Source organism: Grampus griseus, assembly GCF_964374135.1.
Source record: "Grampus griseus genome assembly, chromosome: 5".
Taxonomy (NCBI): Eukaryota; Metazoa; Chordata; class Mammalia; order Artiodactyla; family Delphinidae; genus Grampus; species Grampus griseus.
The window spans coordinates 69,565,208-69,588,285 of record NC_138998.1 but is presented as its reverse complement, the minus strand read 5'-3'; the positions used below and the strand labels follow the sequence as shown (position 1 = coordinate 69,588,285).

Sequence of the window (23,078 nt, the reverse complement as noted above, 5' to 3'; positions counted from 1 at the left end):
GTGGCAGACGGAGAAGAGTGCATGATAAACCTCGAGCTGGCTCTAGAATCTTCTGCCTGGAAGTGATGGGTGCCTTTCCTGCTCACTTCACTGGCCAGGGCAAATCACATGGCCAAGGTCAATGGCAATGAGGAAGAGAAAGATCAGCTTTTCCCAGGGAAGGGCACTGAATGTTTATGAACCACAGTAAGGCAAGCCACAGGTGCTGCAGGAACAGCCCCTCTGTCTGCTGAAAAGATGCATAGCTTCCTCTACCACTTCTCACCCAGGGAAGATTGCTGCTCATCCAGGTTTTCTTGAAACCCTTAGCATTCAATTCTCCAGGGATTGTGCTATCTGCATTTTTTGAGTATACCCTACTCGTTATCCTGTACTATGCAGGCCTCCCATCCCGGCTCATTCCCCATCCCCCAGGAAAAAACCATCGGGTTATAGTTTCATGCCATTTTCTGGTAGAGCTGCTGTTGGGACTATACTTTCCAAACACAACCTACATTGAGTGTCTCCAGTCTAGTTATTTTCACAGCAGCTGTGGGAAGAACACTTTGCTCCTTCCTCTGTTTGCAGAGGCTCTGAGGAAATGGTCAAAGGCTTGGCCCTGAAGTCAAGATGGAATCATCTACGGATCCCAAGTCTTCAACAATTAAGGCGGAATAGGTCTTAAAGGGGTGGAGTGCAGCTTCCGTGAATCTAATGGTCTGTAGATGACCTGCAAGGTTCTGTAAGTTTCTTAAATTGTAAGTATAACTGAGGGAGAGTATATGTCCAGTGGCTGTGTATTTTCTGGGGCCAGGAATCATAGCTTACATCTGATCCTCAAAGAATCTGTGAATCCAGGAAGATTAAGAACCATGGAATCTCAACCATGTACCAAATGGATTGATTCTAATGTATTAGCTAACTTCCTCAAAAGCCTTTTCCCTATACGTTGGTTTTGTTTCAATGAGTCAATTTCTCTAGTATCACAACCTACTCTGGGAGAAAGAAATAGTCTTAGGAAAGTTACACTGACTTCCAAAGCCGGGAAGGTATCCTTTGGTGCATTCCTACCCCAGCAATTATTGCCCTTCGAGTGCCTGCAGAGCTCCCTCCAGCCTTCCCTTTAGTCTCCATGGGGACTCATTAGGTTTCTAATAGCCAAGTGGGAAGACTTACAGTGCTGGCTTACCAGAAGGCCTTGTTTTGGGAATTTCACAGACAGGGCAGCTTCTCTCTTGTAAGGAAATTTACACCCCACGACGCAGAATAGGGAATGACTGTGGCAGATGACGATAATAGGATTGCATCAATATTATATGCTTGCCAGCCAAAGAACCAATGTTTTAACAGCACAGGTTATTTATTCTCCTTTATGAAGCTAGTTGGATGTGAATAGTATTTCCTTTTTACAGATAAGGAAACACAGGGTCAATATTTTATTAGCCTCTTGGAGCAGAGATTCTTAACAGGGTCCTTGGATGGGACTTCAGGGGTCTGTGAACCCCTGAAATGACCTGCAAAGACAAGAATAACTTTGTATGCACATTTGGGAGGGGAGGAGAGAGGGAGGAGCATGAGATTTTCATCAAATTCTACAAAGTTCTGTGACTGTACAAAGTTCAAAACCACTCCCCTAGGGCTTCTATTCTTGTAAAATAACTGGCAGATTAGCCTAATCTTAACGTGCAGCCCTATCTTTGTGAGTTTTTTCCCCCTCTTTGTTGCTGACCTCCATGACAGTGAAAAAACTAGAAAGCAAGAACAATCGTGGACGAGTCATATTTAGATAAGTTTCCCTTACCTACCTCTCTTCTGGAAAGTTTAAAATCTTACTTCTACCCATGATCATCCCACGTATGTTAGAGTCCCAAAGACAGAGTGGAAAGAAACCTTAAAAATCATCAGGATTCATGGATGGGAAAACTGAAGCTTAGAACTGAGGCTTAATCACACTCACATAATAAATCAGTGATCAAGCGAATGTTCATTCCTTTCTGCGAAATCAACTCCCATCTCAGTTGGAAACCCCTTGCCAATATTTTTAAACAAATGCCAATTCAATAAGATTCATTTTTCTTGACATTATGTAAATGAGGCAAAGGAGACTGAGTGGCCTTCTGTCCAGGGAGTAGGAAGTGAACCCTGTCTGGGGCTACACGCTCCCTTGGGACACGTTGTGGTGTCAGAAAGGAGTTCTGGAAGAAGGAGGCCCTTGTCCATTTCTGTTTCGTGAGTGAGCCCCTTCTCTTGGCCACAGCTGGAGGCGTGGCTCCCGACCCACTTCCCCCCGGAGAGGGAGCAGAGCGTTAAACCAAAGTGCATCTCCTCAGGACGCCCGGCAGGTTCTGCTCTCCCAGAGCTGCCATCAGAACCTCCTTTCCTCCCCAGCCTTGCTTCCCACTGAGGGAAACATTGACTTTTCCAGGTTAAATGTTCCGAGTTAAATAGTCCCTCCCGTGAGAAGCAGAACCATGGTCAGGTCAGGGGACCAGAGAGGCCGTGAGCTGATGCTGTTCAAGTGTGCCGGGTTTGATCTTTAAAGATATTTAAATGTCTTTCTGCCCCAGAGGCAAACTTTGTTCTCGCTGGAGGGACCCTGGACTTCTCTAACCTCCATGAGGGGTAAAGTCTGGTGTTAATGTCACTAGCGAGCCGTCAGTCACAGAAACTGGCCATGCCCCGGTGTCTTCCAAGCGGACCTAACAGTGTTTCTTCAGAGAGACCTTTGATAAGACACTTCAGAAATGCAGTGATTCATAAGAAAGATGTTATTTCCTACAGACTAGGAAAGTTGGAGGATGCTTTAAGATATTATTCACTCATTAGACAGACAGATGAGGAAACCAGAAAGGGGCAGCTTCCTGAGGGCCCAGAGCCAGGAGGTAGCAGCGCTGGGCGGGAGACTTGGGTCTTGTGACTGAGCTGTGTGCTCCAGGCTGCTCTCCACATCACAACTTTCTGTCTTCCTTCCTACTCAGTCTTCCTTAAACTTCAATCTCCAAATTGTACCGATGGTTCATTTGTGGGACCCCAAGGCAAATTTCAAGAACTAAAGAATGCAGATCAAAAGATTTGCCGAGGGCTACCCTGGTGGTGCAGTGGTTGAGAGTCTGCCTGCCGATGCAGGGGGCGCGGGTTCGTGCCCCGGTCCGGGAGGATCCCACATGCGGCGGAGCGGCTGGGCCTGTGAGCCGTGGCCGCTGAGCCTGCGCGTCCGGAGCCTGTGCTCCGCAACGGGAGAGGCCACAGCAGTGAGAGGCCCGCTTACCGCAAAAAAAAAAAAGATTTGCCGAATAGCATCTAAGGGACTTTTGAACACACTCTCATTGAGTGGAGAGGGCTGCATCCCGTCCTTGCAATCAGGATAGTGCACAGACCCTAGTCCTTCTGCTTCTACATCCTCTACAAGCCCAGAGCCCAGGGATCCTACTAGGACATGGCCGCAGCCAGCTATCCATCCACACACGTGTCCAGGGCCACTTGTGTGGGAACCCGTTCTCATCACGTCTCCCTCCGGAGACTTCAGATGACACCTCCCCACTCTCCCTTCCCCTGCTCCAGCCCCTCTCCGGTCCTGCAGGAGCCAAAGGGGATTTGTGCAAACAGGCACAGGCCCAAGCCCAACCCAGGCCCGAGGAACTTGACCTGAAGCAAGAGGATAACCCAGGACAACACACTCAGCTCCCCGGACGAGGAGGGGTGGCCCGGCAGCCGGAAAGAAAACTCCTGGACTTTTTATTGAATCCATAAAACAAAAGGTGAAGGGGTTCTGGGGAGGGGAGGAACGTCCTATGATTTATGGCGCTGATGTGCAGAGGAGGAGAGCAGGGAACTCTGTCCAGCTCGGCGGGCGGCGTGTGATTCATTTCCCCCGGGGCCGCGGGGCCGGGCGGGCGGGCGCAGGCAGCCTGGGGCAGCCGCACACCCCGCGCTCGTTTATTTACGGTGGTTTATCAGCGGCTGCGCGCGGCGATAAAGTTTATGAAAAGAGGCGGCGGCTCCGGCCGGCGGCCCGGCCCGCGCTCCTTTCCCACACTGATTAGGATCGAGCAGGGCTTTGGAAGCTGTAGTTAAGGATCTCGGGTGCCCGGAGCCGCGTCTCCCCCTTCCTGCCCCGCCCGCCCGCCGGCTGCCCGGCTGCTGCCCCGCGTGGGAGCCGAGGTCAGGGTTGCGGCCGCGGCCCGGCCCGGGCGGGGGAGGGGAGAACCGCCCCGCGCGGGAGGAGGAAAGGGAGCGCCCTGGCCAGGGATGCTGGCAAGGAAGAGAAATACCATTCAAATAAAAATGCGCAATCCCCGTGTTAAGAGGTAGAAGAGGGATGATGGGGATTTTTCTCCCCTGGAAGTGTGGTGTATTCTCATCCCCTGCGCTTACTTTTTGAGATCCTTCTCCATCATTTCACCTACGTTGTTTTGTCTTTGCATTTGGACTTCAACTTTTCTTTTCCTTTTCATGAGCGTATTTTGTTCGTCCCTTCAAGATAGTTGTTGAACACCTACTTTGCCGGACACCTCTAAGCATGGGGGTTTTGGCGTGGGGGGAGATTCAAATATGAAGAGGGCGGTCCTATCCCTCAAAGTTCTCATGTCCACAGGGACAGACAGTCCAGTAAAGTGTAACAGCAGCCCTGGGACTATACGTAGCAGACACTGAGGCCGGCAGGAAGGCAGGTGCCGCTCTAACGCCTTGGCGGCATTAACTTGTTTACCGGGTCAGAGCGACTTTAGGAGGGAGCTGCCATTATTATGCTATTTTACATAAGGTAAAACTATGGCCCAGAGAGGGCCAGTGGCTTGCTTGAGATGACTCAGAAGTCAGTGGCTGAGCCGGGATTTGAACCCAGGCAGAAAGGCCCCGGAGCCTGGGCACCTAACCTCGAAATCTCCCTGACGCTCTAGAATAGATAGGGAGCAACGAGAGTGCAGCAGCCTGATGGCCTATCCTTCCTGGGAAAGACGGTGGACAGTGGACTGTCTGCAGGTGGGGCGGGCATCATGAGGGTTGGGCTCAAATAGTAGGTTTTCACAAGACAGGCATGATGGCCAGAGGAAGGCAGTTTTAAACGGAAAGAACTTCTTCTGCCGTCCTGAGTTCTCCAGGCCCAGCTCCTTTCACCTTCCATTTTGTATTTTCTCCAAGGAATGGGAGAGCAGTAGTGCAGAACCTTCATACTGCGTGAAAAGAAGGTCACCTTCCCAGGCCATTTCCTTGATCTGGAAGGCTCTATCTGCAACTGCTGTAATCCTAACAGTTTTCAAGTCTGAACAGTGTCATCCCCTCCTGAAAGCTCTCCTGGCGGCTCCTTATTTTCCTGCCAATGACTGAAAGCAATCCTTCCTCCTCCTGTCTCTCACGCTTGCCTGTATGCAGTAAAGCTCGGGAGTTTGGCCTCCATCTGTCCTTCTTACTAGACTGTGAACTCCTGGAGGGCACTGGGATATTCCTCCCCTTCTCACCTGCTTCTGCCCCAGGCCTGGTTTAATATCCTGCACATACGAGGTGCTTACTAACTGCATTTGGTGAATAAATGAGGGAAAGAGAGAAAGCGTCTGATCTCATAGGTGTCTCATTTACCCCTCGATGGATTTCATAATCAAGCAAGCTAAAAATGGAGATATGTGTCCCCACCAGAGAAGGTCTGGACCAACTCTGCCAAGAGAACACAAAGGCAGAGTCACCCAAACCCCGAGTCCCTTAAAATCCCTCCAGACTGGGAGTAGGATGAGTCCTGGAGCCTGGGCATAGCAGGAAGTCTTGTTGCCCCAGTTATGGGGAAAGGGCTGTGAGGGACCGGAGCCAGGCACTTCATTGCATAATCCGTCTTGATTTCAGTGAGGTTTTCCATGGGGCCAGTGGCATGGTGGTGGACATTTGACTCCAAAGGGTAAGGCATAACTACGGGCACCTGTCAGCACCACTGCTAAGGGGGTCAGGGCTGCCTCTCGTTCTTTGTTGTATTTTTGTTTGTTTAGAACCAGCTTTTTAAAAATTTAATTGGAAAAGTACCACATGCACATGATTTAAATTTGAAGTGATTCAAAAGGGTATACAATGAAAATTCTGCCTCCAGCATAGACTCCTCAACTCATCACCTCCCTCCCCAGGGGCAACCATCGTTAAGAGTTTCTTTTCCCAAGATGCTGTGTGCACATATATACAATATTTTTGTATTTTTTCATGATGACTTAATGAGGTTATTGTGGACATACTCAGTGCACTTGCAGGTGTTGGTGATGTTGGTACGGTTGTTGACACCCTGGAAAAGAAGTTTAATGTCCACTGAGCTTGAGAACTGGAGAACTAGTCTTGTCCATTCTGAGTGATGTTGAGTAATAAAAGCTGTGTAGTAGGGCTTCCCTGGTGGCGCAGTGGTTGAGAGTCCGCCTGCCGATGCAGGGGACACGGGTTCGTGCCCCGGTCTGGGAAGATCCCACATGCCGCGGAGTGGCTGGGCCCGTGAGCCATGGCCACTGGGCCTGCGCGTCCGGAGCCTGTGCTCCGCAACGGGAGAGGCCACAACAGTGAGAGGCCCGCGTACCGCAAACAAAACAAAAAACAAACAAACAAAAAAAACTGTGTAGTAGCAAAATGTAGATATCTCAAATACTATACGGAAGAAGATTGATCTGGCCCACGGGTAGTGGAGAAAGGATCCAAAGAGGCATGGTTGGCCACAGGGCAGGAAGTGTTAGGCCATCTCTAGCAAGTACCAGTATGCTGTCAATCAGGGTGGATCCTAAGGAGTATAACTGATGGAAACCAGCAAATTATTTACTAGTAGGTTCTCATTAAAGTATTTACAAATCTCCTGTTATTTGTACTCTGTTATAGACTGGTAGGAGGGAGAGTCACAGAAGTGAATAAGGTAACTTCTAGTTAAATAACGAGGACCAGAATGCACTCATATGACATTAAAATAAAGATGCCCTCCATAGACTGCTTGACAGAACTGGCATCCTTTAATCTAGACAAGAAAAGGACAGAAGGTGACAATTATAAGTACCTGGTAAAGGAAGCTGAGCGCCCCAGGCCTCACTGCCTGAGTGTGACTTCTTAGTGGCACTCTACCCTAAGGTACCTAGGGCAAGGGATCTCCGGCTCTCTGCACAGCCCAAGAGCCCCAGGGCCTGCTCCTGATGGCTGCCCCTAGGCACGCTGCAGCCAGAGTTCTGGGGAATGAGGAAGAAGGCTCTTTGCTCATCTCCCCTCCGTGTGACATTCCAGTAGCGTGGCCCCAAAGCTCTACCGTCTGCACTCTGTTCCCATAAAACTCCAACAAAATTGTCTTTTCCATTTTCCCTTCTGGTCCTGATGCTCTTGATAAAACTCAGATATGAGTCGAAAACGTGTTTAACCAAGGCGTACTTGGGATGAATTGCTTCCAATGAACAAGACTGTCCTCCAGGGTCAACCCGGGCCCCCTCAGGTCTCCTTTGCCCCAGAACGCCCTCCCTCCCAGGAGCCCCTTGGTCCCTCATGCAGTTGTCAGATGTGCTTGGACACATCAGACTCCAGCTCAGGCGCAAACTAGGACCTAGATTCCCCCTAATAATAACTAGCAAGTGCTTGGTTGTTTTGATGAAAGATTCTGCTGATTGTTCTATAAGGAAGGTCAGATAAGAGGCTGTGGATATAAACGATGGCAGGAAAGATTTTAGAGAGTGAAAAGGGAGGATTTCTTATATCAGGATGATAGGAAGGAAAGTTATTTCAATCTCTCTAGGGAAAAGTCTGCAGTCTTTCTTGAGTTGTTCAGGAAGAGGAGTCCTAGTTCTTTCCTAGCCAAGACCTTTAAAATCGAATAATAGTGGCTTTTCCCCTAATTCAGGTAATGTAATTTCTCCATGTAAATTTTTTTCCATGCATTTTTCTTACCTCTTAAACCTTTAGCAACAAAACTAATGAACAAGTAGTAAACAGATATGAATGGGGAAACTTGAAAACCACCGATCCTGCTGAGTTTGTTGCTTTTTCTAAAGAACATGAGTGCTTGTGGTTTTATACTGCCTGCCCATAATGTAGCCATATTTTCTGCTGTTAAAGTGCTTCCTAGTTCATGGACGGAATGAAACAGACCATTAATCCAGGGTGTTCCTGGAGGAGCCTCATATTTCAGGAGGCATACCACGACTTTTCACCTTTTCCTCCTCCACCACTTGAGTACACTTGAGTTTCGCTGTTGTCCACCCTTGAGTATTAGTTTCCGTTCCTTCCCCCTGCCCACCTCTCTCCACCTCTGCTGTTTCACATCATGGCCCAGACTGACTCCCCTCCTCTGCCAGGCTAAAGATAACCTCTCCATCTGGGATATCACCCACAGGCTAAATTTATTCTCAGAGGTGAGTTGGGGCTATCCTGTCCAGTGACTCCAGGTAAACATCTAAGCCCTTGAGGCTGTATGTCATTGAAAGAGATGAAAGGAGCTTGGGAAGGGGAAGGGACCCCTGGGGAGAGAGGGGGAGGGGTAGGAAGGAAAGATGAAGAGGGAGATTCATAGGAAGCTGGCAAAGGGACTTCAGAGAAAGGGTGACACACCGTGACACTGTGACTACAGCATAAGCTCAGTTAGTCTGAAGGATTTGACTGCCCCCAGCAAAGATTCCATTTCTGTCGGTTATAATATTACCGTAATACAACCCTCAGAGGGAAAAGCCCAGTGCTAATTAGGGCTCAAGAAGTCAGTGGACTTGATGTACAGAATGGGGTGTTTTATGATATGGCTATGGGTTACATGAGAGACTATTAAAAGAACTCCATAAAATGTGGCTTGGAGCAATGGGGTTGCAGCCTCTGCCAGAGGGTCAGCCCTGTTCAGAAGTTGTTTTAGATCAGGGCTGATGTCTAGCTGGTATGGACGTTCTGGTTCGTATTACTGAGTGGTCAGTAAGAGCCAGACAGTGTTCCTGGAACTGGAGATGCGACAGTTATCTGGAAGTGGTTCCGCTCTGAGAGACTGTCCAGTCCATTGGGGCCAGAACTAGGTAATCAGGGAGACCAGGGGAATCAGGGGTGGCTGAGCTTTGCTTCTGAAGCCCATTCCTGGCCTGAGTGTATCTTAGGTGGGGACCATCCTGGGTGACTCTTGGTGAGAAGCTTCTGTCTGTGGTTCTGCTTTGCCCCCACAGGTTACTAATAGCCTGGTGGGTCCGCTGAGAGCATGGAGTTCCCAAGAGGGGCTCTCATTGTACAGACATAGAGGTGGAGAGAGGCCAAGGACTGCTTGCCATCTCCCTCCTTACACTCTAAAATTGCTTGTAAGCATCAAACATTTTATGATATATTTCGCTGAATTAACAATTGAACAGAATAATTCTTTAACCTTTCATAAGAGAGAAATATTAGACAATCTGGATAGGAAAAAAGAAGATAATAAAAATTATAAATTCACCATCTAGGGACAACAATTTAGCGTTTGTTCATGCAAATTTTTTTTTTTGGATGCACAGGCTCAGAGGCCATGGCTCACGGGCCCAGCCGCTCTGCGGCATGTGGGATCTTCCCGGACGGGGGCACGAACCCGTGTCCCCTGCGTCGGCAGGCGGACTCTCAACCACTGTGCCACCAGGGAAGCCCTCATGCAAACTTTTTTTCTGGATGTATTTCCTATTTCTACAGATGAGGGAGATACATACACACATACATACACATATGTATGTACTTTGGAATCTGCCTTTTTCACTCACTTTCCCAATGAGTGCAATTTTAAAGTAAATCCAATTATTCAAAAATATTTAATTAATGCACACAACTTTGAAGGACTTCCCCCCCAAAATCCAGCAAGAACAAAGAGCTTAATCGTCTTAGAAGTAAATGAGGCACTTGCCAGGGATAGCAGATCAAATTTTTCCTGTTTTTACATTAAGACGTGGGATGGAAATTTTCATATGATGGTGCCCTGGCTGCCTTCGACTCTCAGTTCCAACTTGGTGCTCTCCTGATGAGGCAGCCAATGGGAATGACGGGGGCGGAGCCTGGAGGAGCAAGGGCAGGTGAGGCTCTGTTAGAGACTTGGGGAAGGGAGTCAGGGCAAGGCTTTCTCCCCTTTGAGCCAGTGGATGGAGAGATTGGGGATGAGGCTCTAATTGAGGTGGGTCCTGGGCTACATCAGCACTCATGACTGACCCCCCTCCCGCCAGGTTGCTGAGGATAAGCTGAACCTGGAGACACAGTGGAACTGAGAGGTTTGCTCCCTCCTGGTGCCATGATTGAGACCGACTCCCTATATGCAACTACTCACAGGACTAATGTCACCTAAGGAATTCACAGAGCTGGCCCTGAGTTTCAAAGAACAGATAGAAAAAAAAATAAGTGTGCATCTAAGAGGGATCAGGGGGCACAGAGGGAGAGGAACCCACCAAACAGCTAGAATGTCAGCCTGAGCAGAAGTAACAAGGACCTTCAAACACAGTAGAAAAGGAAAACAAAGACTTCCTGGAACTAAACATATTTTGAATGAAACTCCTAACTGGATGAATTAAATCAGGAGATGGACTTGACAGATCAAATGCAAGAGCATCCTATGCCCAGAACAAAAATACAAAGAGATGGAAATCATGAGGGCAAAATCAGAAACCTGAAGGCTGGACCCAGGAGACCTAAGATGTCAGTAATAGGAATTCTGGGAGGAGGAGAAAAATAAACACATGAAGGAGAGGGAATAATTAGACAAATGACAGATGATTACTTCCCCAAGTGAAAAAGACTCGGGTCTGAGTCTTTGGTTTAAAAAGAACTCATGGGGTCACTAGGACTGAAAGCCACACACCTAAGCCCATCCAGATAAAATTCTTGAACAGCAGGTGTAAAGAGAACCTCTTGCCCCCTTCACTACAAAGAGGAAAACATTAATTACAAAAGAAAAGAAAAGAAAAGAGGTGGGTGTCATGTTTCTCACTTACCATAATGGGAACTTGAAGACATCTACAAAACACTGGAGCAAGCCAAAATACTTCTTGCTGGTCAGGGTAAACAAATAAATAAATAAAAATATCACCCAGATATCCAGGCAACTGTCTGGGAAAAATACTCTAGAAAGAACCGTAAGCAAATGAAAAAATGAACTGAAGCAGATCACTCAAGACAAGAGAAGGTGAAGAAGAGAGAATCTGGTGGTGGGCAATTGGGCCTCACAATCTCTCTGTCTCCGTCTCTCTGTCTCTTTGTCTCTGTCTTTTCCTCTCTTTCTGAGGCAGTTGCAACAGAGGCCTCTGCTCAACCCAAGGGGAACTTTGGAGCTGGGATTGTTCTGAGTTGAGACGGATCTGGCTTTTTCACCCTAGTAGTTGCATAGAGGGTGCCCCCGGGAAGGGAGCAGACCTGGGGTTTGGCAGCTTCTTTCAGCTTCAGGCAATTCCTGGAGAGAGAGAGACTTAGCTGTGAGCTGTCAGCAGCCAACACTCCTTCAGCTGGGGGCTGGGATGGGCGTAGCCCCCAGCATCCCTCACCATGCATGCATGGTACCATTTATGTAAAATGATATGTATCAATGCATACTTATACTGGGGAATGTTTCATAATCAGCTCTTGGGGAGATGGGGGCTGGTGTGTGTGGAGGGGTTTTCCGATTTGTAGCCTCTGTTGATTCTTGTGGTATAAATACTCCTATCATGGCTGATCTCAAACTACCAATGTGATGGGACTGCAGAGGGACCTGGGACCAGACCCAGCAGTTGCCCAGGAGGTTCAGGGAAGGGGAGGGGAGGACAGAAGGAGCAGCAGTCACAGCATCTTATACGGTGGGAGTGCTCTGATACTGGGAGTTTTTCTCTGTTTGCTTCATTTTTTCTTTTTGGTCACCTTTCTAACCCTTGTCCCTACAGTCCACTTCGGTAGGTTGGTATTCTTTGCAGGCAGTATTCTAGAAGAAATCGCAAGCCCTTGTTCTCACCAAGGCCCACGTGACCATCAAAACTCAAGGCTGCTTCTTGGTGGGCGGTGCTGGGGATGGAGTTGAGAGGGTGTGGAGGGGTTGGCAGACCTCCTCTGAAAGGGGCCCGTGGTACATATTTTTGGCTTTGTGGGACCTATGGTCTCTGTTGCAACAATGAATCCCCCGCAGGACATAATTTGCTGACTCTTGCTGTACATGATACCATTGTGTCATAAACCTCACTGAAGTAATTATGGCTATTTCAAAGGCCCCAGAGGAAAGAGCCCCTTCACTCTAAACCAACCAACGAGTTCAGACCAACCAACACAGAGGAGGGATTTAGGCCTTGGGGGAGGTTTTGTGGTTTAGCCGCCTTCTCCAGGAATGTGTTTTAACTTCTTTTCTCCAGGGTTAAATAAAATGAGGAAAAGAGAATGCCTGGGTTAAAAAACAAGAAATAAACTGACAAACAAAAAAATCCCAAACCCCTCAAAAACCAAAAACCCAATTCTACTCACTAACTCTTTATTTATTAGGATCCTGTTAATTTTGGATTTGGAAAAATAGACCTGGGAAGGAGGCAGTTCCTCCCCACAGCACTAGCTCTGAAGGAAGGTACCGTAGACAGATCAACAGAGTAAACCAAGCCCGGCAGCCAGAGCCTTCATAGGGCTAAGACATCTTCCTCAGCTTTCTAGCCTTATTTGAATGTTAATATGAAATCTATGTCTATTTATAGAAGTGAATCATGTAGGACCATTTTTGGGGCAACGCTTGATGAATACCTCTAGCATGTTGGTGTAGATACTAAGCTATGGTTTTCCAAATATATTTGGGGCAAGTCTCTTTTCCCCCGGCTTCAAGTTTTCCATCTTTGAGTATTTACAATGTCTTGGACAGCCTTGTGAATTTTTGTGACTGTATTAATGCGGATTCTTAAATTTCACCCAAACAATTAAACCCCTCTACTCTAAAGAACTGCCTTTGACTCCTGACCAGTCCTTGCCTTGTAACTCCATGAGGTGGACAGCATGAGTTCTATTTTGGCTTTTGGTTTGTCTTAGAATGTGTGTGTGTGTGTGTATGTATGTGTGTGTGTGTGTGTGTGTGTGTGTGTGTGTGTGTGTGTGTGTTTATAGTTTGGTGGTGAAAAAGTTCTTTTGTAGTAGAAAGTCCTTGCCTTATCATTACTTTGCTGATTTTCCCCTGGTGACCAGGAAGCTCAGAGCTGAATTTAGGGTCCGTAGAATCCCACCCTGGTTCTGTTGCAATGATCTTTCGGTAATTCTCAGTCTTTTTGGGTTCACAGATCTCTATGGGAATTTGATGGAAGCAAAGAGGAATCCCTCAGGAAGCGTTCCTATCTGCCCACAAAACATAGGCAGAGAGTGGATTCTGATCATTCCCTTTGGAACTCTTCCCCTACCATATTTTACATTTTATTTGTGTTACTTTCTGGTGCCCCCAGTGCTGGCGCACCCAGGACTTCAAGAAACAGAGGAGGTGCTGACAAGCGTTGGAAGGGTTTCTTTGTTCTCATGCAAAGGGGGGATAGGTAGTCAACGCCTTCTACCCCAAGAGTATTTCTCCAGGAACGTTATCACAACTTAGTCCTGTAGTACAGGGGGAAAGCACCAGACTAAATTAAAGCTCTGGTTTTATCACTAGCTAGCTCTGAACTTAAACAGATCCTTTCACTTCAGTGAGCCCCCATTTCCTTAACTGTAAACTGAGAGCCCTACCCAGGCCAGTGGGAGATTAAGGGAAAGACCCTCTGTTGGAAGAGCTGGCTACTCTGTAAAGTGTGGTGCAGATGACTGGTTCCTTGGCATCCTCCCTAACCAGCACTCAGTTAAACCAGGACCAAGGGGTGGGACACGCAGAGGCCATCACCTTGCCTGGTACAGCGATGGCCACTGACTGATGACCTAGCAGTCTTGGGCCTCCATTTGTTCCTTCCCGATCCAGGAAAAAGATGAACATTTAAGGAGGCTGTAACATGACTGAAATGAGCAGGCGGAAACTGATAGACCAGTGAGGGCCTGGACCCTGTCTCTGGGATGCCTAGGAGAAATGCCAGTCTCTCCCACAGATCACCCCTCCCCCTCCTCCACACTTGCACAGTTACGCCTCCTTGCAGCTCCAATGCAAGAACCAGCCCTACCACAGCCCCTTCCCTGACTGTGTTCTTTTTTCTTCTTCAGGCCACAGGATTCTTGTTCATCAGATTCCAGTAGCATTTACTGCTTGTTCTGTTTATCTGTTACTGAAGCTGAATTCAGTAGTCTACTGAGTACTTACCATGTAGAAGGCTTTGCTCTGATCAGAATCCCGTATTGCTTGATTCATCATTTTCAGATTGTTCATCTCTATATGTGTTGTACCCCTTACGCAATGGGATCACTTGTGATACATGCATCCTCCAACCATCCAGCACATTGGAACTGACAGCTAAATGTCCATGCTTAGGTCAACTCCCCCTGGCTACAGCTCTGGTAGAACATAGTGGTGAGTCAAACACATAAGTATAAAAGTTATACATACCCAGTCTAAAGAGTTTGGGAATATATAAAATATAAATTTCCTTAGAATCCTACCATCCAGTGATAACTTCTATTCATATTTTAGTACATTTTATTTTAACCTTCTTTTATCTGTGTATTTATCAAATAAGGAGCCATCTATGTGCAAAGTTTTACACTTCACAGTTTCCCACGCCATTACAAATTTTGAAAACATAATGCTGTATAAGATTCCATTATACTGATGAGCCGTCTAATTTATCAATTTCCTTATTAGACACGTAGGCTGCCGTCAAGTTTTCCACTATTACAGAACTTATTGTAATGAGAACTTTTTGTACATAGGTCTACATGTCTTCATGCCTACATCTCTGATTATTTCCCTTCAATGTGTTCATGGAATTTAAATTACTATTCAAAGGTTACAGAACTTCTAGTTATTGGTTTGTATTACCAGATTGTTGTCAGAAAGGATTACCCTTTCTATCCCATCAGCAGAGAAGAATGCCTGGTTTATTATTCCTACACTAACATTAATTATCTTTTTCAACATTTACAAATTTGATTAGCGCAGATGAGTTTCAGTTTTGCCTTTGCATGTTTCTTTGATCATTAGTGAGCTTAAACACTTTAATATATTTATGAGAAACATTATTTCTTCTCTGAATTATCTGTTGATGTTTTTGACCATTTAAAAAAATGAAGTGTTAGTATTTTTCCTATTGGTGTGCTACAGATGCATTACTGAAGGTTGTAAAAACCATTTTAAAATCAACGGAATATTTTTTTATTTTTTTATGCCACATCATCAACGGCCACCTTAGAAGAAAGACCAATTCCAGACACAAAGAGCAGTTCCTTCGGTTATTTTGGGTTATTGGATCATTCCTTCTTTGCATAAAGAATGCACAAGAAAATGTGAGTGCAGTTTTTTCCTCAACACACTTGCTTTCCATTAAGTGGATCTTTTGTACTGAAACAGATTTACAGACCCACCAAACCAGAGGATGCCGCTGGCAGAAAGATGAGCCTGGTCTGGTGTTAATGCAAGAAGATCCCTGTGGTACAGACGCAAGATGTTGGACCATACGGAGAATTTTCTACCTCTGCCTTCTTTCCTTCCTTGTTCCTTTCTTTTTACTTTTTTGTAATTGTAAGGCGTCAGGAATGGCTTGACTCGTTAGACGATACGTATTTTTCAGAAAGTCTCCATTTTTTACATTTCCCTCAGGTAATATAGATTCCTGAAAGCATTGAAAGAATAAAGACATTTTTTGAAATCCATTCATAAGATGCGCAAGAGGAATTCATCACAGAAACTTCAATCAATCTTAAAAAAAAAAACAAAAAAACAGGCTTCAACAACTCCCTTGAGATAGGTGTTAGTATTATCTTGATTTTACTTACAGAAGAGGCTTAGAGAAATTAAGCAATTTGCTCAAGGTCAACAGCCAGCAGAGCAACGACACCAAAACTTGGACCCAGTTCTGCTGATGCCAAAGTACCAGTTCCAGTCTATACTACTCCGCTAAGCTAGTTAGTTATAGTTCTTAATTACATGTGATCAGAAAGCTCTAGTTACAGCCTTTATACGTGATCAGAAAGCTTGTATCAGATCTATGAGGCAGGTGCTGTAGGAAACTGGGCACAGTGTTGGGACATCTGACGAGGTATTGGACCATGGTCCAGGAGAGTCAGCAAATTCGTGAAGGAGAGAGAATCTTTAATGGGGGTCAGAGTGACCATCTTTCTGGCAAAAGGGCAAAAGGGAAAATTGGACACACTGGTATAGAAAGACAAGGGATGGTTAGAGAAGGAATCAAGGTGGTTTCTCTTCTTCCTCAAAGACTCTAGGGGCTCCACGTTTGAGTCTGTTTCAGAATAATTGTGAAAAGCTGTGGAGTTTCTAGGACGATGGGAGAAGAAGAGTTGGCCCCAGGAAGATGGAATTGAGCCAGGTGAGGCTCTATCACGGTGTAGAAAGGAGGACCCAGGAGCAGGGAGCTGGGCTTCGGGAATGCTGGGGCTTGAAGGCAGAAGGCACAGCAATAGGGGAATGGATGCTCCTTTCTCATGAGCTGTGTGATGAATTGTTCTCTTAATCAAGTTCCCAGCATAACTGCAAACAGTGCTCTCAAGAACTGGGACGTAGAAGACGGGAAAGAGTGCTTTATGGTTTGGTGCAGCAGATCCTCTAAGACAGTGGCTTTCATACTCTTTTGGATTATGACTCACAGCAAGGAGTACCTTTTCTCTCATAAGCCAGTGACATATACATATCTATGAAACCGAAGCAAAATTTCATGGGACAATGCTTACCCTTACTATGCAGGATACATGCTGGTATTTTCTATTCTCTTCTGTTTCATTTGAGCAAAATTGCTTGTACCTCTCACGAAACCGATTTCTCAATCCTTGAAAGGGTCATGACTTACCGAGTGAAAAATCAGTTCTGAGTTGCACCATGTGTCAACAAACAGAATGTCCACAGAAGCCATCCTTCGGTTCTTACAAACCACAATCAACAGCATGGAAGTAGTTGCATGCAGAATTTTTTCCAAGGCATAGAGATATAAAAGCAAGGTTTTAATTCTGGTTAGCCTGTGTCCTTATAGCCTGCAACTAACTTCCACTGCAGTGGATTTTCAGATTGTCCAGAATGTGATTATGTAAGGGGGGATTGGAAACATGTTCTGAATATGTGCAGAAGTTTCCTGAGTACCATTTCAGTTCAGTCGCGCTAAGCCTGAGATAGGGCGTCATCCCTCGCAAGCTTCCCAGGACCCCTTGGCTGTGCACACAAAGAGAACCCAGCTTTTCTTGTTTGGGCCTTTGCTCCTTCCTATTTGATTGAATCTGAAGAGGAACTGTTTGCCTTAGGCCGTACATCCTGAATCACAATCAGGATGCTGCTGGCACAGAAAAGCTGCTCCCACCCTTGCCTGAAATAACTGAACAGGGAAATAGAGTTAGTTCCTCCCATCCCCAGCCTTAAAGAAAGAGGCTCACAATTTATGGTGTGCTGGCAATACATCAGAAGTCAGTTCAGTCACTTACAGTAAAATCAAGGAGGGCAGAACAATGAATATAAAGTGAGATTAAAACACCTCATTAAGGGACAAATTGTTCAGTGGACCCCAGAATAACGATGCTTTGGTCTTTGTTAGCCAGACTCCAGTGGCCTTCAGAGATGCTTCCTTGTCTATACGATATGAAAAAAGGTATAAAACCACATCCTCAGCTTTTTCAATTCTTCAACAAATACGCTTTATTCAAACTATCTATCAGGGACAGTGCTACTAGGATATATGGGTTCCCTAGGGCTGCTGTAACAAATTACTATAAACTGGAGGGCTTTTTTTTTTTTCTTAAATTTAATTTTATTTTTGGCTGTGTTGGGTCTTCATTGCTGCATGCAGGCTTTCTCTAGTTGTGGCGAGCAGGGGCTACTCTTTGTTGCGGTGCATGGGCTTCTCACTGCGGTGGCTTCTCTTGTTGTGGAGAATGGGCTCTAGGCGTGGGGGCTTCAGTAGTTGTGGCACGGTGGGCTCTAGGTGCGCGGGCTTAGTTGCTCCGCGGCATGTGGGATCTTCCCGGACCAGGGATCAAACCCGTGTCCCCTGCACTGGCAGGAGGATTCGTAACCACTGCGCCACCAGGGAAGTCCTAAACCTGGGGGCTTTAAACAACAGGAATTTATTCCCTCATAGTCGTGGAGGCCAAAAGCCTGAAATCAAGGCATTGTCAGAGCTGCTCTCCCTTCAAAGGCTCTAGAGGAGAATCTTTCCTTGTGTTGTCCAGCATGGTGGTCCTTGCATTCCCTGGCTTGTGGCTGCATCACTCTAAGCTCTGCCTCCAGCTTCATGTGGCTTTCTCCTCCTTCTATGTGTCTCTCCTTTACGTGTTTCTTATAAGGACACTCACTTGTCATTGGACTTAGGGTCCACCGACCTGGATAATTCAGGCCGATCTCATCTGGAGATCTTTAATTATATTTGCAAAGACCCTTGTTTTTCCAAGTAAGGTCTCATTCATAGGTACTGATGGGGTTAGGACATGGCCATATCTTTTGGAGGGCCACCATTCAACCCACTACACAGAGGATACAAAGTTGAAAAGGACAGGGTTGTTTTTCTCAAGGAGCTCAGTCTAGTGGGGGAGGCCCTAGTTATATAACCATGTCAAAAGGATAACCACAGACAGAGCTGTGTTCCATGGGCTGAGGGGATCTTACGCGTTTGTACTGGGAGTTGATGTGGAGGTTATAGTGGGGCAGGGAGGGAGTGGTTTTGTTTTTGTTTTTTAACTTTTGAACTCTACAATTTTCTGGCATCTAGAAATCACTATAAAATAAGTCCAGTCTGAATGGAGAGGATTAATAGCAGCAGAGCCAGGTCTTTTGGGTCTGGCTGAGTTCAGCCAACCCTGCTGGCTGTCTGGAGGTTTGGGAGAGCGGGCAGGAGAACGAGGGAAAGACGAAGCCCAGGAATTGATTGGGATTGTTGATGGCTACGTTGCTGGCAGGTGAGGAGTAAGACACCATGAAATGGGTTATTGGCTTTCTCTGTGGTGGAGAAGGAAAAGAGGGGCATCTGTGTCTGCCGCCCAGCCCAAGTCAGAGCATGTGGGCCCTGGTGGGGGGATGCCACAGACCAAGGCAGCTGCTCCACTGAGGTCTTCTTCTCTCCAAGGCCTTGGGCCAAATGATCTGCCTGGGCCTGGCACAGTGGAGGAGGGCAGCTACTGCCTCTAGACGTGCTGGGGACCAAAATAGAGATGGTTTGCACATTTCTCTTTTGGGGACAGCGTTTTTACAATCTTTGCAGATTATCACCTCCAGGTCTCTATGCTCTCCTGGGACTTCACCTTCTTTGTGATTATTAAAAAAATTCTTGGTAATAGATATTATGGAATTATTGTTAATATGCTTGGGTGTAATACACTTGTTATGAAGAAGAACATCTTTATTCTTTTTTTTTTTTTTTTTTTTTTTGCGGTAGGCGGGCCTCTCACTGCTGTGGCCCCTCCCACCGCGGAGCGCAAGCTGCGGACGCGCAGGCTCAGCGGCCATGCCTCACGGGCCCAGCTGCTCCGCGGCATGTGGGATCTTCCCAGACCGGGGTACGAACCCGTATCCCCTGTATCGGCAGGCGGACTCTCAACCACTGCGCCAACAGGGAAGCCCTATTCTTAAAGAGCACATACTGAAGTATTTATGGGGGTGTTACTAATGTTGACAGTTTCCAATATTTCGGTGAAAATGTAGATAGATAAACCTAATATCACAAAAATGTTAAGAATTGCTAAGTCTACGTGGGAGGTATGTGGATGTTCATTGCTCTATTCTTTCAACTTTTTTCTGTACTTGAAATTATTCTTAATAGAAATCTTGGGGGAGATTGGGAAAGGAAAATTCTTGAAGCAGAGTTTCTTGACCTATGTTTCATGGGCTCTGGGGGAAGAGGTAGATCAGCTTCAGGGACCAGGAAGCTTCAAAATGTATACGCCAACCTTTGCGGGGTGTGTGTGTGTGTGTGTGTGTGTTTCTATCCTCATTATGGGGAAAGGTTTATTGTTTGCAGCTCTTCTTCGATTCTCAAATGGACCTATGACTCCCCTTCCTCAAGATTAAACACCATTGCTTCAAACTAGAGATAAATTTGCAAGTATTATACCTTTTGTAAATGGATACAAATGGCCAGAGTCTGTTAGCATGTATCATTAGTACTTTGTTGCAAAATCTGAGTTAGTTTATAAATATAAATTGTATACTACTCTGTCTTCATATTCATTAACTCATTTCTTGGTTTTTCTTACTTATTACTTTTCCTATTACAGTTGACTTCTTAGACTTTCTCATAGTTTAAAATACTAATTGCTAATATGAACATATCTGTTTTCCTTTGCACAAATTTAAAACTGAAATAATCATTTTGGTATCTTTCTACATTATAAAAATAACATAGCCTCACCATATACAGTAAGTCTCCTACATATGAACGAGTTCTGTTCTGAGAGCACATTCTTAAGTCCAATTTGTTTGTAAGTCCAATGAAGTTAGCCTAGGTACCCAACTAACACAACTGGCTATATAGTACTATACTGTAACAGGTTTATAATACTTTTCACACAAATAATACATGCAAACAAACACAAAAAATAAAGAAAACGTTTTTAATCTTACAGTACAGTACTTTGAAAAGTACATTAGTACAGTACAACAGCTGGCATACAGGGGCTGGCATCAGTGAACAGGCAAGGAGAGTTACTGATGGGAGGAGGGAAAGGAGGTAGGAGGTGGTAGGGCTGAAGGATCGTCAGCAATAGGGGATGGAGGGCAAGCTGCAATTTCACTCACACCTGACGTTGATGGAATGCACGTTCGCATCTTTGAAAGTTCGCAACTAGAAGGTTCCCATGTATGGGACTTACTGTACAACTTGTAAAATACAGAAATGTATAAAGAAGGAAATAAAGTTACCATTAACCCATGCTCCGGAGGTAACCGCTATTAACATCTTGTTGGATTTCTTGCTTTTGGTGTGTAGGCTCCTGTGTGTATGCATATATACATATATATATATATATATATGAAACAAAATTGAATAAGGCTGAACATGCAGGTTTATATTATGCAAAAAAGAACATTTCAAACTTCTTTACACTTTATTGTCTCCCCAATTTTTATATAGAAGCATTCAAATGGATTTCTTCAGTCTTCATCTTAAATATGGTTGTTCAAATCCATGTGTTTAGGTTTTAGTGAAGGCAACTTTTCCTTGAAATCTCTTATCTCTTCTGAGTACTTAATACCCTGACTAATATTATTTATGTTCAGTGCCTAGAGTTATAGTTTGTTTTACCCATTGAGTTGCCCCCATGAGATGGGCAAGAAAAAAACAATTTTTCAGTCCATACTGGTTGTTCAGGATAGAACCAAAATACAGCTGACCCCAAACAGTTGGAAATCTGGGGGGGCTGGGGTTGGGGGGATGAAATCTGAATAAACTCTGATTTGTGTGTAGCTTGTTCTTACAGGTCTGATATTTGGTGAAATCAGAAGAGTGCAAAGGAAAAAAGCTATGGCTGCCTGCAGGAGCCACTTCTGGGAGCCAGGAGGTTGCCATAGAGACGTCATGGGGCAGAGGAGAGACAAGGGGCCTGGAGAGACTGGCCGTGTGACACTTGCCATCCCCTGACTTTCAGTGGCACTTGGTGAGGCCCTAAACACATTTTGATTTGAACCAGGGTTATTTGTTTACTTAGGTTAATGTACGTAAAGCGCCAACAAAGTGTCTGGTACTTAAATAGCACAAAACAAATACTAATCCCCTCATGTCTTATTAGACCATGAGTTCTTGGGAGGCATTTGTGCTGTTCAGTGCAGTGTATAAGAACATGGGGTTGGATCCAGATAAACCTGTTTAGGGTGTCGAGTTTGCCTCTTATTAGCAGTATGACTTTGGGAAACTTGCCTCGTAAGGATAGTAATAGTTCCCATCTCTTTGGGTGAAAGGATTAAGTAAAACCATCCCTATAATAAAGGCTAATATTTATCAAGGGTTTACTATATTCAGAGCACTGTTTTAAGTGCTTTAGGTATGACCATCTTATTTAATTCACATAAATCTGTGTGCTAGGTGCTAGCATCCCCATTTTGCAGATAAGAAAACTGAGGCACAGAGAAGTTGAGTAACGTGTCCAGGGTCACAAAGCTATTACATAGGTGAACTGGGATTTGAACTGAGGAAGTTAGTACGCTGGTATTTTTACATCCCACTTTGCACGGCACCTTGCCGTGGCCATCCCCTCATTGCGTGTTTGTGCGACTGCACGCCTGGGAAATACTCGCTGAATAACATCTACAGGAGTGTCTTTCCAGGTTGCTAGTTAGAAGAGCACTAAATGTATTCCTGTTGTGAATAAGAAAATGTGCTCATTTAGAAAAGAGACACATCATATGAACCTGATATTCAGTCCTTTAAAATAGTAGCTTTAAAACTCATGTTTGAATAACCTCATGGAAGAAAGGTTGGTCTGGTGAACATTTGTGCTGTTGCCTATTCCAATCAGCTGCTGAGTTGGGCTTCTGCCAGATTAATGACTCTTCTCCCATATGCAAGAGGGCGAAGCATGAGAGTGTTACCAGGAACTGAGGCCTGAACGGGCTTGCAGGGCCGGGCTCCCAGCCGAGTCACACCCAAGTGGTGGGCGCTTGCCAGCTTTGGGGCTAAGCTATTGCCCCAGAGAGGCTGAGCAGGGCGGGCAGCTCTTTGCTTGCTGATTCTCTGGTCTCCCAGGGCAACAGCCTAGAGCCGACTGTGGTCACCCGTGGGAATGCTCCTCCTGACTCAGCGGGGCCTGCAGTGCCCCAGGGTGTGGCTGTGTGTTCCTTTGGGCCCCTCACAGATAGCATTTATTTCAAAGGATATCACTGCGCCATCGTGGGTTGAGGGCTAGAGCTGCAGGATGGAAGCTGCTTGATTTGAGCCCTATTAGGTCCTCAGAAAGTGTCAACTTTTAGAACTTTTCACTGGGCTGCTGCTGTATGCATAAAGTGCTTAAGATGGAGACATTTGAAGCCTGTTAGTGTATCAGTACATCTGTGACCATCAGAAAGAGACTAGAGACCTCGGTTCTAGAATCAACTCTTTCTCTTATGTGTTGTATATTTGGAAAGATCACTTTCTCTCCTCTAGGCCTCAGTT

The 23,078-nt window shown here is 45.7% G+C and overlaps 1 long non-coding RNA gene and 1 pseudogene across 2 annotated transcripts in view; both read left to right on the top strand.

Moving 5' to 3' along the window:
- Positions 1–23,078, top strand: part of LOC309823145 (D-aminoacyl-tRNA deacylase 2-like) — a 382,637-nt pseudogene that overhangs the window by 123,493 nt on the left and 236,066 nt on the right. The window lies entirely within an intron of this gene.
- Positions 3,638–23,078, top strand: part of LOC309823374 — a 34,933-nt gene continuing 15,492 nt past the window's right edge. The window contains exons 1-2 of the long non-coding RNA XR_014296821.1: positions 3,638–3,737; positions 21,396–21,585. This is a non-coding gene — a long non-coding RNA (uncharacterized lncRNA). The remainder of the gene's footprint in view (positions 3,738–21,395; positions 21,586–23,078) is intronic.